The sequence below is a fragment of the Arachis hypogaea genome, chromosome 10 (assembly GCF_003086295.3).
Source record: "Arachis hypogaea cultivar Tifrunner chromosome 10, arahy.Tifrunner.gnm2.J5K5, whole genome shotgun sequence".
NCBI classification, from domain to species: domain Eukaryota; kingdom Viridiplantae; phylum Streptophyta; class Magnoliopsida; order Fabales; family Fabaceae; genus Arachis; species Arachis hypogaea.
The window spans coordinates 98973768-98984870 of record NC_092045.1 but is presented as its reverse complement, the minus strand read 5'-3'; the positions used below and the strand labels follow the sequence as shown (position 1 = coordinate 98984870).

Below are 11103 nucleotides of genomic sequence, written 5' to 3'. Positions count from 1 at the left end.
TTGCGTGAATTGTACTCAGTGTAGTTAGATTAAGCTGAAGAATGTAGTTAGTAAGAGTTATGACAGTGTATTAGCTCAAGTGAAGTTCGAATAAGTTGAAGAATCTAGTTAGTAGCTTAACAGAAAGTTAGTTAGTAATTAAAAAGTGTGTGGACTTGATGTGCCGTTTGGCAGCTAACTCAGCTATATATAATAGCTTAAGCTTTGTGTAACCAACGTTCTGATCATATTATAAAACAACTCAGTTTCCTTTCTCTAATTCTTTTCTCCTTTTTGCTTACTCTCTCTCCTCTTCCTTTTTTCATCTTCTTACGGTCTAAGTCTATACCTTTTAATGTGTTTTTCATCTTTTATCAATGTTGCACAACGTAATAAATATGGAGAGTGCTAGATAAATAATAACCATTTTAAACAACATAAATAATTATTAATCAAATAAAAATATATTATATTCTTAAAATTTTAATATTAAAATAATTATTTATACACTTAATAAAATAAATATTTAATATATCTATTATTTATATTGTTTAATATTTTTATTGTTTATCTATACTTTTTCAATAAATATTACAACTAATATTTAATATAAAAAAACATTCAAAACTCTTAAAAAAAAATATCCAAAATTCTAATTAAAAAATATTTAAAATCCAAATTCATCAATAAAAACTTATTTTTAATGGACTTCACAATAAATTTGTTTGGTAACTTATATAATATTAACTGAAATTGGTTGGTTCTCTAGATTTCTCTAGATATTAAAATACACTTTTTTTTATCATAATAAAAATATTAAAAAATGAAAAAAAATGATGGAGGGGCTGTTTTTTGTTTTTCTAACGGTAAACGTGGGGAAGTTTCTTTTTTGTTTTTGGACTTAAGGGGAAGTTTTTTTTTGGACTTGGACATAAGGGGAAGTTTACTTTGCGTTATTTGTCTTGCATGTGCTTATTGGGCTTGGCGGATGTGTGTGATGTATCATGCGAAACGAAACAAGGAAAAAGGATCAAAGCTTCAAGTGACTATCAAATCTAAATCCATATATATATATATATATATATATATATATATATATATATATATATATATATATATATATATATATATATGTATGAACATTTTAACAATAAAATTTGTACACCAAATAATATATAGTAAATATATTAGATGAATAAACTTTTCAAACAAAAAAAAACTAATATACTTATAAATTCACAAAAAAATAAATAAATGGAATATTGATATTATTGAATATGGCTATTCTGCGAAGCATAGACACTTTTTTGAGTTGTCTTGTTTGTATATCGGACACAATTTAGACACCACATTCATTTGATACTCGTCCGACATAAGTGTCTTTTGTATTCAATCGTATTTTAATAAAAAATATAAAATATTTCTTCAGACATACTTGAACATACCTAAATATCATCACGTGTCAATCGTGTATATCCAATCTTATTTTGAATCTATATTTTTTAAATGAGTTTAAAAATAATATATATTATCATTTATTATCGCATAAAATTATTTAAATACTTTATATAATTTAAAAGATATTAAAATATTATTACAAAATTTTAAAAGTAATTTTTTTGAGCTTTTGACTTATAAAAAGTAGTAATATTAATGTCTGGTGTAATTTTCAAAATCAAATTGCAGCTTTCTAAGAAGCTATTTAGGAGCTTATAGAAAAGTTTAAAAAATTTACTTCTCTCATAATACTACTATTTTTTATCACATTTCTATAAAATAAACACTTTTAAAACTAAAAACCCAATTACAAAATAACTTATTTATAAACTATTTTTAATATAATTATTTATTATTTAAACTATTTTTTCAAAAAAAATTTAATTAAGCTGTTTACCTAAACTGGACCATAAAATTATTTCAATTATAACTTTTGATACTAATATCATATGTTGTCATGTGTTAGTGACACATTCTCCTGCAATTTTTACATCAACAAATTTGTTAACAGAGTTAGTCTAAAAAGTATATTAAAACGTGAAACTTTTTTGTAAAACGTGGGGAGGTAAACTATATGTTGAAAAACATAATTTACAACAAACAAGTAACTTAGTTATTTTTGTTTATGATCAATATATGTAATGCAGATATTTTGTCTAAAATTATTATTCCAAGAAAACAAAAAAACTCAACATCAGTATTGGTCACCATGGCCAACACTTTCATTTTCAGTGAAGGAATCCTTATCAGTATTTGGTGGACACTTAATTGCAAGGAAGCAAAACGAAGCTTACAAAAATTGTGAAGTGTGAGAGTGAGAGGTGCGTATATATGGCTGGACAACAACACTCTTCAAGATAAGTAGATAACATATAGACTCATCTTTTTTGAAGAGAAAAAAATTTTCTGTGACAATCAAATAATATTCATATATGTATATATAAGAGAAGAAATTTCACAGTAAAGTTCTACAATCAAATAAAATATTTAATTATATTACGCACTTTTTTTTTGCGTTTCTCCTCCTTTCTCCACTGATGTTAATACTTCTTTTTCTCCTCCTTTTCCTTTTCTTTAATCTTTCTCTTTCGTTGTCGTTGTCACCACTACCATACTACATCTATCTCCTCCTTCTCTTTCTCCTCTTTTTTTCTCATTTGAATTTCTCCGATCTCCTCCTCCTACTCCTCATCCATAATGATTATTATCATCATCGTTTTCATTATCGTTATTGTCATCATCGTCGTTTTCTTCTTATATGTATAATAGTTCAAATATAGAATGCACCGAAATTTTTTAATGATGACAACACACAAACAAACTGATCAGTTCAAAACAAGTTCAGACCAAAAGTGCACCTTATTTAAATTTAGCATGCACAGAAATTACTTGAGGATGACGACATATGTAACACCCTACCATACAGAGTCTTATGCTTAAGTCATAATTCAGAGATGACAAGGTATTACGACCTCTAAAATTTAAAAATTTAGTACGTGTAGTAGTATGAATAATGATTATAACTAGGAGCCTTTGAAGAAAAATGGGTAAACAAAAATCGTAACTCGAAGAGCGCAATACTCCGATCGATAACGTAACGAACCAGGATAACCCAACGCGAGTTTATATATATACGGGGGAGTGTTAAAAACATGAATATCAAAACTCATAATCCGGTTGCGAAGATAACTGGTCCGAGCATAGAAATATATACATGTAAATAAAATAGGAAACCCCAAAGGAAACCCGAAGGGACATAATTACAAAACCTATTCTCCAAAATTCCCTCTAAGAGGAGTCATCACAATTTGTATTATTCAGTGGAGATAAAAGTATCTAAGCAGAACATATAAACCAAAAATAGAGTCCCAAGAACAAAGGGTTTTCGCTAATCTAGAAGTGTCCAGCACGCTTCTGCGAGAAGCCTCACATCCTGCATCTGAAAACCACAAAATTTGCATGGGTGAGAACCAAAGGTTCCCAGCATGGTAACAGTTCCCACATATTTAACATGTAATATAAAAGGAAAGCTGAATGCAATGCTAGATCTCCCTCCAGATAAAATTAAAGCTTATAAACATGCTAAACCATAAATGGCAATTGACTAAAGATTCTTCAGTCTAGCTAATACTTCCCTTTCCAATTCCTTCAGACCTCCCAACCACCAGCAGAAGTATAATATAGCAAACACAGTTATTTCAGACAAGAGATATACAAGTAGGAACAGATAAGACATTTAGACAAATAGCAAGTAATATACATTCAAATAGACAATCTAAAACAATTCACATAGTATGCATATGATGTATGCCTGTTCCTAGTGGCTGATGATATCATCTGTCGGTTATATAGCCAACCCGACAAGTCTTGGTAGCTAACCATGGGACTGTCCCTCTGTCGCGCATCCCCAACTTGAGATACATTTAACATAATCGTGATCATAATCATGATCCATATCCAATACCCTCACTGGTGTATATTCACGGGGGCGAGCTCATCTGGGGCTTTCACAGTGCTTGGCCACCCTTACGACATAGGGTCAACAGAGTCTCGGGTCTTCACCTGGAGCACGTGGTGGCTAGCCACTGCTTTCTCCCAGAAAAACTCGTGTCTCAGATAGTGGAAGTGCAACATTCACATTTCATTCAATAGCATATATGCATTTATACTTGGCCATAATTAATAATGGCACCGCTGTAACACGGCAATAATCAAGCCATCCGGCTCACGGTTAAATCCATAACCGGCCAATTCATTAACAATTACGGCCCTTCGGCCCATGGCATAACAAGCACTTCCACCGTCATCCTCCGCATCTCATATAATCATCTTTGATCCTCCTTGATCATTCATTTTTTCCTTGCTTCACTCGTAAGTTACCACATCCCCTACCTCCTTTTCTCACTGCTAGGCATATCATAATGATTTAAAACATAAGTGATGAGATCGGAGGCTTAAAAGTATGAAATTTGGCTTTTAAAACTCAAAAATCAACTTTGGGATGAAAATAGGGCCACGCGTGCGCGTCCTCCACGCGTACGCGTGGATGGCCTTAAAGTTCATCGACGCGTATGCGTCGCCCACATGGACGCGTGGATTGAAAAGCAGCCAAATGACGCATACGTGTGGGTGCATTTGTGCCCCAAGCACAAAACTGGCATAATTCTGGCACAACTCTCGGAAAAATGGTTGGGCATTTGGTGCAGCGCATCGATGCGCACACGTGGATGGTGCCTATTTGAAAAACGACACGCACGCGTCAGGCATGCCTACGCGTGGGTGGGTGTTCTGCTAAAATTTTTTCTAAGTTAAAAGCTGCAGAATCCACAAATTAAACCCCCAATCTTCCAACGGGCATGACTTCTTTATTTCAAAACATTTTTCGCCCATTCTTCGAACGACATGAACATTCTGGATCCAATTTTATTTCTAAACAACTTTGGCACAAAACGAGAATCTGGAGTCCAAGTTATGTCCCATCAATGTATGTCCAAAAACCATGTTTTCATACAAAACCACAAAGTGCCATTTTCAAAACAAGCCATTTTCAACCATTTTTAAAATCTACCAAAACATACCAATTTCATCCCTTTTTAAAATCAATCAAAATATACCAAAAACAACATCAAGCTTCCTTAACTCACACAATAACACTTTACCACAATTCACAAAACATCATCCCACCATTTTAACACTCCTCAATCAAATGGCTAAGAGACAAACACATTAACATGTCATACATCCTTTCTCATCCCAATTTCCAATCAACCATCATTACACATAATCAATATCATACTCACTATCAACATGGTTTCACACACAATTCAACCTTAATTATTCATCAAGCATATATCATAACATGCATTTTTCTCATATATCACACCATCAAGGCATCAATATTCATAATAACATATATGACCACATCATATAGCTCATCCATTCAACAACATCAATAATTCAATGCCTATCTTAGGGTCTCTAGCCTAAGTATTTCCCATCACATTACATTTTAGATACGAGAAACCGAGACCATACTGATGAGCGGATAATTTATACGCTTTTTGGCATTATTTTTAGTATGTTTTTAGTATGTTTTAGTTAGTTTTTAGTATACTTTTGTTAGTTTTTAGTTAAAATTCACTTTTCTGGACTTTACTATGAGTTTGTGTATTTTTCTGTGAATTCAGGTATTTTCTGGCTGAAATTGAGGGACCTGAGCAAAAATCTGATTCAGAGATTGAAAAGGACTACAGATGCTGTTGGATTTTGACCTCCCTGCACTCGAAGTAGATTTTCTGGAGCTACAGAATCCCAATTGGTGCGCTCTCAATGGCGTTGGAAAGTAAACATCCTAGGCTTTCCAGCAATGTATAATAGTCTATACTTTGCCCAAGATTTTATGGCCCAAACCGGCGTTCCAAATCAGCTCAAGAATGCCCGGCGTTAAACGCCGGAACTGGCACAAGAATGGGAGTTAAACGCCCAAACTGGCACAAAAGCTGGCGTTTAACTCCAAGAAGAGTCTCTACATGAAAATGCTTCAATGCTCAGCCCAAGCACACACCAAGTGGGCCCGGATATGGATTTTTATGTCATTTACTCATTTCTGTAAACCCTAGTTACTAGTTCTCTATAAGTAGGACCTTTTGCTATTGTATTTTCATCTTGAGATCTTTGAATCTTTTGATCACGTTCATGGGGCTGGCCTCACGGCCATGCCTAGACCTTTTCTTATGTATTTTCAACGGTGGAGTTTCTACACACCATAGATTAAGGTGTGGAGCTCTGCTGTACCTCGAGTATTAATGCAATTACTATTGTTCTTCTATTCAATTCAGCTTGTTCTTGTTCTAAGATATTCATTTGCACCCAAGAACATGATGAATGTGATGATTATGTGACACTCATCATCATTCTCACTTATGAACGAGTGCATGACAACCACTTCTGTTCTACTAGCAAACAAGGCTTGAATGTTTATCTCTTGGATCCCTTAATCGGAATCTTTGTGGTATAAGCTAGAATTGATGGCGGCATTCAAGAGAATCCGGAAGGTCTAAACCTTGTCTGTGGTATTCTGAGTAGGATTCAAGGATTGAATGACTGTGACGAGCTTCAAACTCTTGAAGGCTGGGCGTTAGTGACAGACGCAAAAGAATCACTGGATTCTATTCCAACCTGATTAAGAACCGACAGATGATTAGCCGTGCCGTGACAGGGTGCGTTGAACATTTTCACTGAGAGGACGAGATTGTAGCCACTGACAATGGTGATGCCCAACATACAGCTTGCCATGGAAAGGGGTAAGAAGGATTGGATGAAGACAGTAGGAAAGCAGAGAGATGGAAGGGACAAAGCATCTCCATTCGCTTATCTGAAATTCTCACCAATGAATTACATAAGTATCTCTATCTTTATGCTTTATTCATATATCATTCATAACCATTTGAATCTGCCTGACTGAGATTTACAAGGTGACCATAGCTTGCTTCATACCAACAATCTCCGTGGGATCGACCCTTACTCGCGTAAGGTTTATTACTTGGACGACCCAGTGCACTTGCTGGTTAGTTGTGCGAAGTTGTGATAAAGAATTGAGATTTTAATTGAGCGTACCATGTTGATGGCGCCATTGATGATCACAATTTCGTGCACCAAGTTTTTGGCGCCGTTGCCGGGGATTGTTGAGTTTGGACAACTGACGGTTCATCTTGTTACTTAGATTAGGTATTTTTCTTCAGAGTTCTTAAGACTGAATTCTAGTGTTTCAAGGTGATGTTCTTATCATCACCAAAGCTGATTGATTCTCATCAATTTAGCTCTTGAATGCAATGTCCTGCTGAAGCTTGGCTAGCCATGTCTAATTTCTTTAGACTAAAGCTTTAGACTAACATTGCATGATTCCTGGAATTCTCATTAAGAATTTTGATATCTTTATTTTCTTTTTCACTCAATTTTCGAAAAAAACCAAAAAAAATTACAAAATCATAAAAACCAAAAATATTTTATGTTTCTTGTTTGAGTCTAGTGTCTCATTTTAAGTTTGGTGTCAATTGCATGTTTCTTTTCTTCCTGCATTTTTTCGAATTCATGCATGTGTTTTCATTGATCTTCAAGTTATTCTTGATGATTTCCTTGCTCTGATCTTTAAATTCTCTTGACTTGAGTGTTTTGTTGTTTCTCATATGCATTCTCATTTTGTTAGTGTCAGTAATATACAAACTGCTAAGTTTGGTGTCTTGCATGCATTGTTATTTGATTTTCGTTGCATTTTGATTATTCCTCATTATTAAAAAAATCCAAAAAAATTTTAATTTGTGTCTTTTCAAGTCAATAATACAGAGAATTGAAGATTCAGAATATACAGCAGAGAAATTACACAGAAAAAGCTGGGCGTTCAAAACGCCCAGTGAAGAAGGAAAACTGGCATTTAAACGCCAGCCAGGGTGCCTGGTTGGGCGTTTAACGCCCAAAAAGGTAGTGTTTTGGGCGTTAAACGCCAGAATGGATACCATTCTGGGCGTTTAACGCCAGGATGGCACAAGAGGGAAGATTCTGTTTTTAATTCAAATTTTTTCAGGTTTTCAATTTTTTTTAAATCAAATCTTTTTCAAATCAAATCTTTTCAATCAAATCTTTTTCAAAATCAATTTCTTTCCATTTTCAAAAATACTTGCTAATAATTAATGATTTGATTCAACATTTCAAGTATGTTGCCTTATCTGTTGAGAAAGGTTTAATGTTTGAATCATATCTTTTCTTGTTAGCCAAGTCATTAATTTTTAAAATCAAATATTTTTAAATTATTTTTCAAATCATATCTTCTCAATCATATCTTTTTAAAACTATATCTTTTCAATCATATATTTTTCTCACATCTTTTTCAGAATAGTTTTCAATCATATCTTGTTGATTTCTAATTTCAATATCTTTTTCAAAAATCACTTGATTTTTTTTCCACTCTTAGTTTTCGAAAATCAATTGAAGTTTTTCAAAATGTTTTTAAAATCTTTTACTTAATTTTTGAAAATTTCTTTCCCTCTTCTCACATCCTTCTATTTATGGACTAACACTATTCCTCAATGCACAATTCGAACTCCATCTTTCCTTGATAAGTTCGAATTTTCTACCTCTTCCTTCTATTTTTCTTTTCCTCTGACACCTCAAGGAATCTCTATACTGTGACATAGAGGATTCCATATTTTCTTGTTTTCTTCTCTTTCATATGAGCAGGAGCAAAGACAAAAGCATTCTTGTTGAGGCTGACCTTGAACCTGAAAGGACCTTGAAGCGAAAGCTAAGAGAAGCTAAGGCACAACTCTCTGTAGAGGACCTAACAGAAATCTTCAAGGAAGAAGAACCCATGGCAGCCGAAAACAACAACAATGCCAACAATGCAAGGAAGGTGCTGGGTGACTTTACTGCACCTACTCCCGACTTCTATGGGAGAAGCATCTCTATCCCTGCCATTGGAGCAAACAACTTTGAGCTTAAGCCTCAATTAGTTTCTCTAATGCAACAGAATTGCAAGTTCCATGAACTTCCATTGGAAGATCCTCATCAGTTTTTAGCTGAATTCTTGCAAATCTGTGACACTGTCAAGACCAATGGGGTTGACCCTGAGGTCTACAGACTTATGCTATTCCCTTTTGCTGTAAGAGACAGAGCTAGGATATGGTTGGACTCACAACCCAAAGAAAGCCTGAACTCTTGGGAAAAGCTAGTCAATGCCTTCTTGGCAAAGTTATTTCCACCTCAAAAATTGAGTAAGCTTAGAGTGGAAGTCCAAACCTTCAGACAGAAGGAAGGTGAATCCCTCTATGAAGCTTGGGAAAGATACAAATAATTGATCAGAAAATGTCCTTCTGACATGCTTTCTGAATGGAGCATCATAGGTATCTTCTATGATGGTCTATCTGAACTGTCCAAGATGTCATTGGATAGCTCTGCTGGAGGATCTCTTCATCTGAAGAAGACGCCTACAGAAGCTCAAGAACTCATTGAAATGGTTGCAAATAACCAATTCATGTTCACTTCTGAAAGGAATCCTGTGAACAATGGGACGAATCAGAAAAAAAGGAGTTCTTGAGATTGATACCCTGAATGCTATATTGGCTCAGAACAAAATATTGACTCAGCAAGTCAATATGATTTCTCAAAGTCTGTCTAGAATGCAAGCTACACCAGACAGTACTAAGGACGCTTCATCTGAAGAAGAAGCTTATGATCCTGAGAACCCTTCAATGGAAGAGGTGAATTACATGGGAGAACCCTATGGAAACACCTATAATTCTTCATGGAGAAATCATCCAAATCTCTCATGGAAGGATCAACAGAGACCTCAACAAGGTTTCAACAACAATAATGGTGGAAGAAACAGGTTTAGCAATGGCAAGCCTTTTCCATCATCTTCTCAGCAACAGACAGAGAATTCTAAGCAGAGCCACTCTGACTTAGCAACCATGGTCTCTGATCTAATCAAAACCACTCAAAGTTTCATGACTGAAACAAGGTCCTCCATTAGAAATTTGGAGGCACAAGTGGGACAGCTGAGCAAGAAAATTACTGAACTCCCTCCTAGTACTCTTCCAAGCAATACAGAAGAAAATCCAAAAGGAGAGTGCAAGACCATCAACATGGCCGAATTTGGAGAGTAGGAAGAGGCAGTGAACGCCACTGAGGAAGACCTCAATGGACGCCCACTGGCCTCCAATGAGTTCCCTAATGAGGAATCATGGGAATCTGAGGCTCACACTGAGACCATACAGATTCCATTAGATTTACTTCTGCCTTTCATGAGCTTTGATGAGTATTCTTCCTCTGAAGAGGATGAATATGTCACTGAAGAGCAAGTTGCCAAGTACCTTGGAGCAATCATGAAGCTAAATGACAAGTTATTTGGTAATGAGACTTGGGAGGATGAACCCCCTTTGCTCACCAAAGAACTGGATGACTTGTCTAGACAGAAATTACCTCAAAAGAGACAGGATCCTGGGAAGTTTTCAATACCTTGTACCATAGGCACCATGACCTTTAAGAAGGCTCTGTGTGACCTAGGGTCAAGTATAAACCTCATGCCTCTCTCTGTAATGGAGAAGCTAGGAATCTTTGAGGTGCAAGCTGCAAGAATCTCACTAGAGATGGCAGACAACTCAAGAAAACAAGCTTATGGACTTGTAGAGGATGTTCTGGTAAAAATTGAAGACCATTACATCCCTGCTGATTTCATAGTCCTAGAGACTGGGAAGTGCATGGATGAATCTGTCATCCTTGACAGACCCTTCCTAGCCACAGCAAAGGCTGTGATTGATGTTGACAGAGGAGAATTGATCATTCAAGTGAATGAAGAATCCTTTGTGTTTAAGGCTCAAGGATATCCCTCTGTCACCATGGAGAGGAAGCATGAAGAACTTCTCTCAAAACAGAGTCAAACAGAGCCCCCACAGTCAAACTCTAAGTTTGGTGTTGGGAGGCCACAACCAACTTCTAAGTTTGGTGTTGAACCCCCACATTCAAACTCTAAGTTTGGTGTTGAAAGGTTCCAACATTGCTCTGAGTATCTGTGAGGCTCCATGAGAGCCCTCTGTCAAGCTACTGACATTAAAGAAGTGCTTGTTGGGAGGTAAC

General features: G+C 35.4%; 1 non-coding gene across 1 annotated transcript; it reads right to left on the bottom strand.

Annotated features, from left to right (window-relative positions):
- Nucleotides 1-9244: 9244 nt before the first annotated feature.
- LOC112719115 (small nucleolar RNA R71) lies at nucleotides 9245-9352 on the bottom strand. Its single transcript, XR_003161430.1, has one exon. It is a non-coding gene; the product is annotated as a small nucleolar RNA R71 (small nucleolar RNA).
- Nucleotides 9353-11103: the final 1751 nt, after the last annotated feature.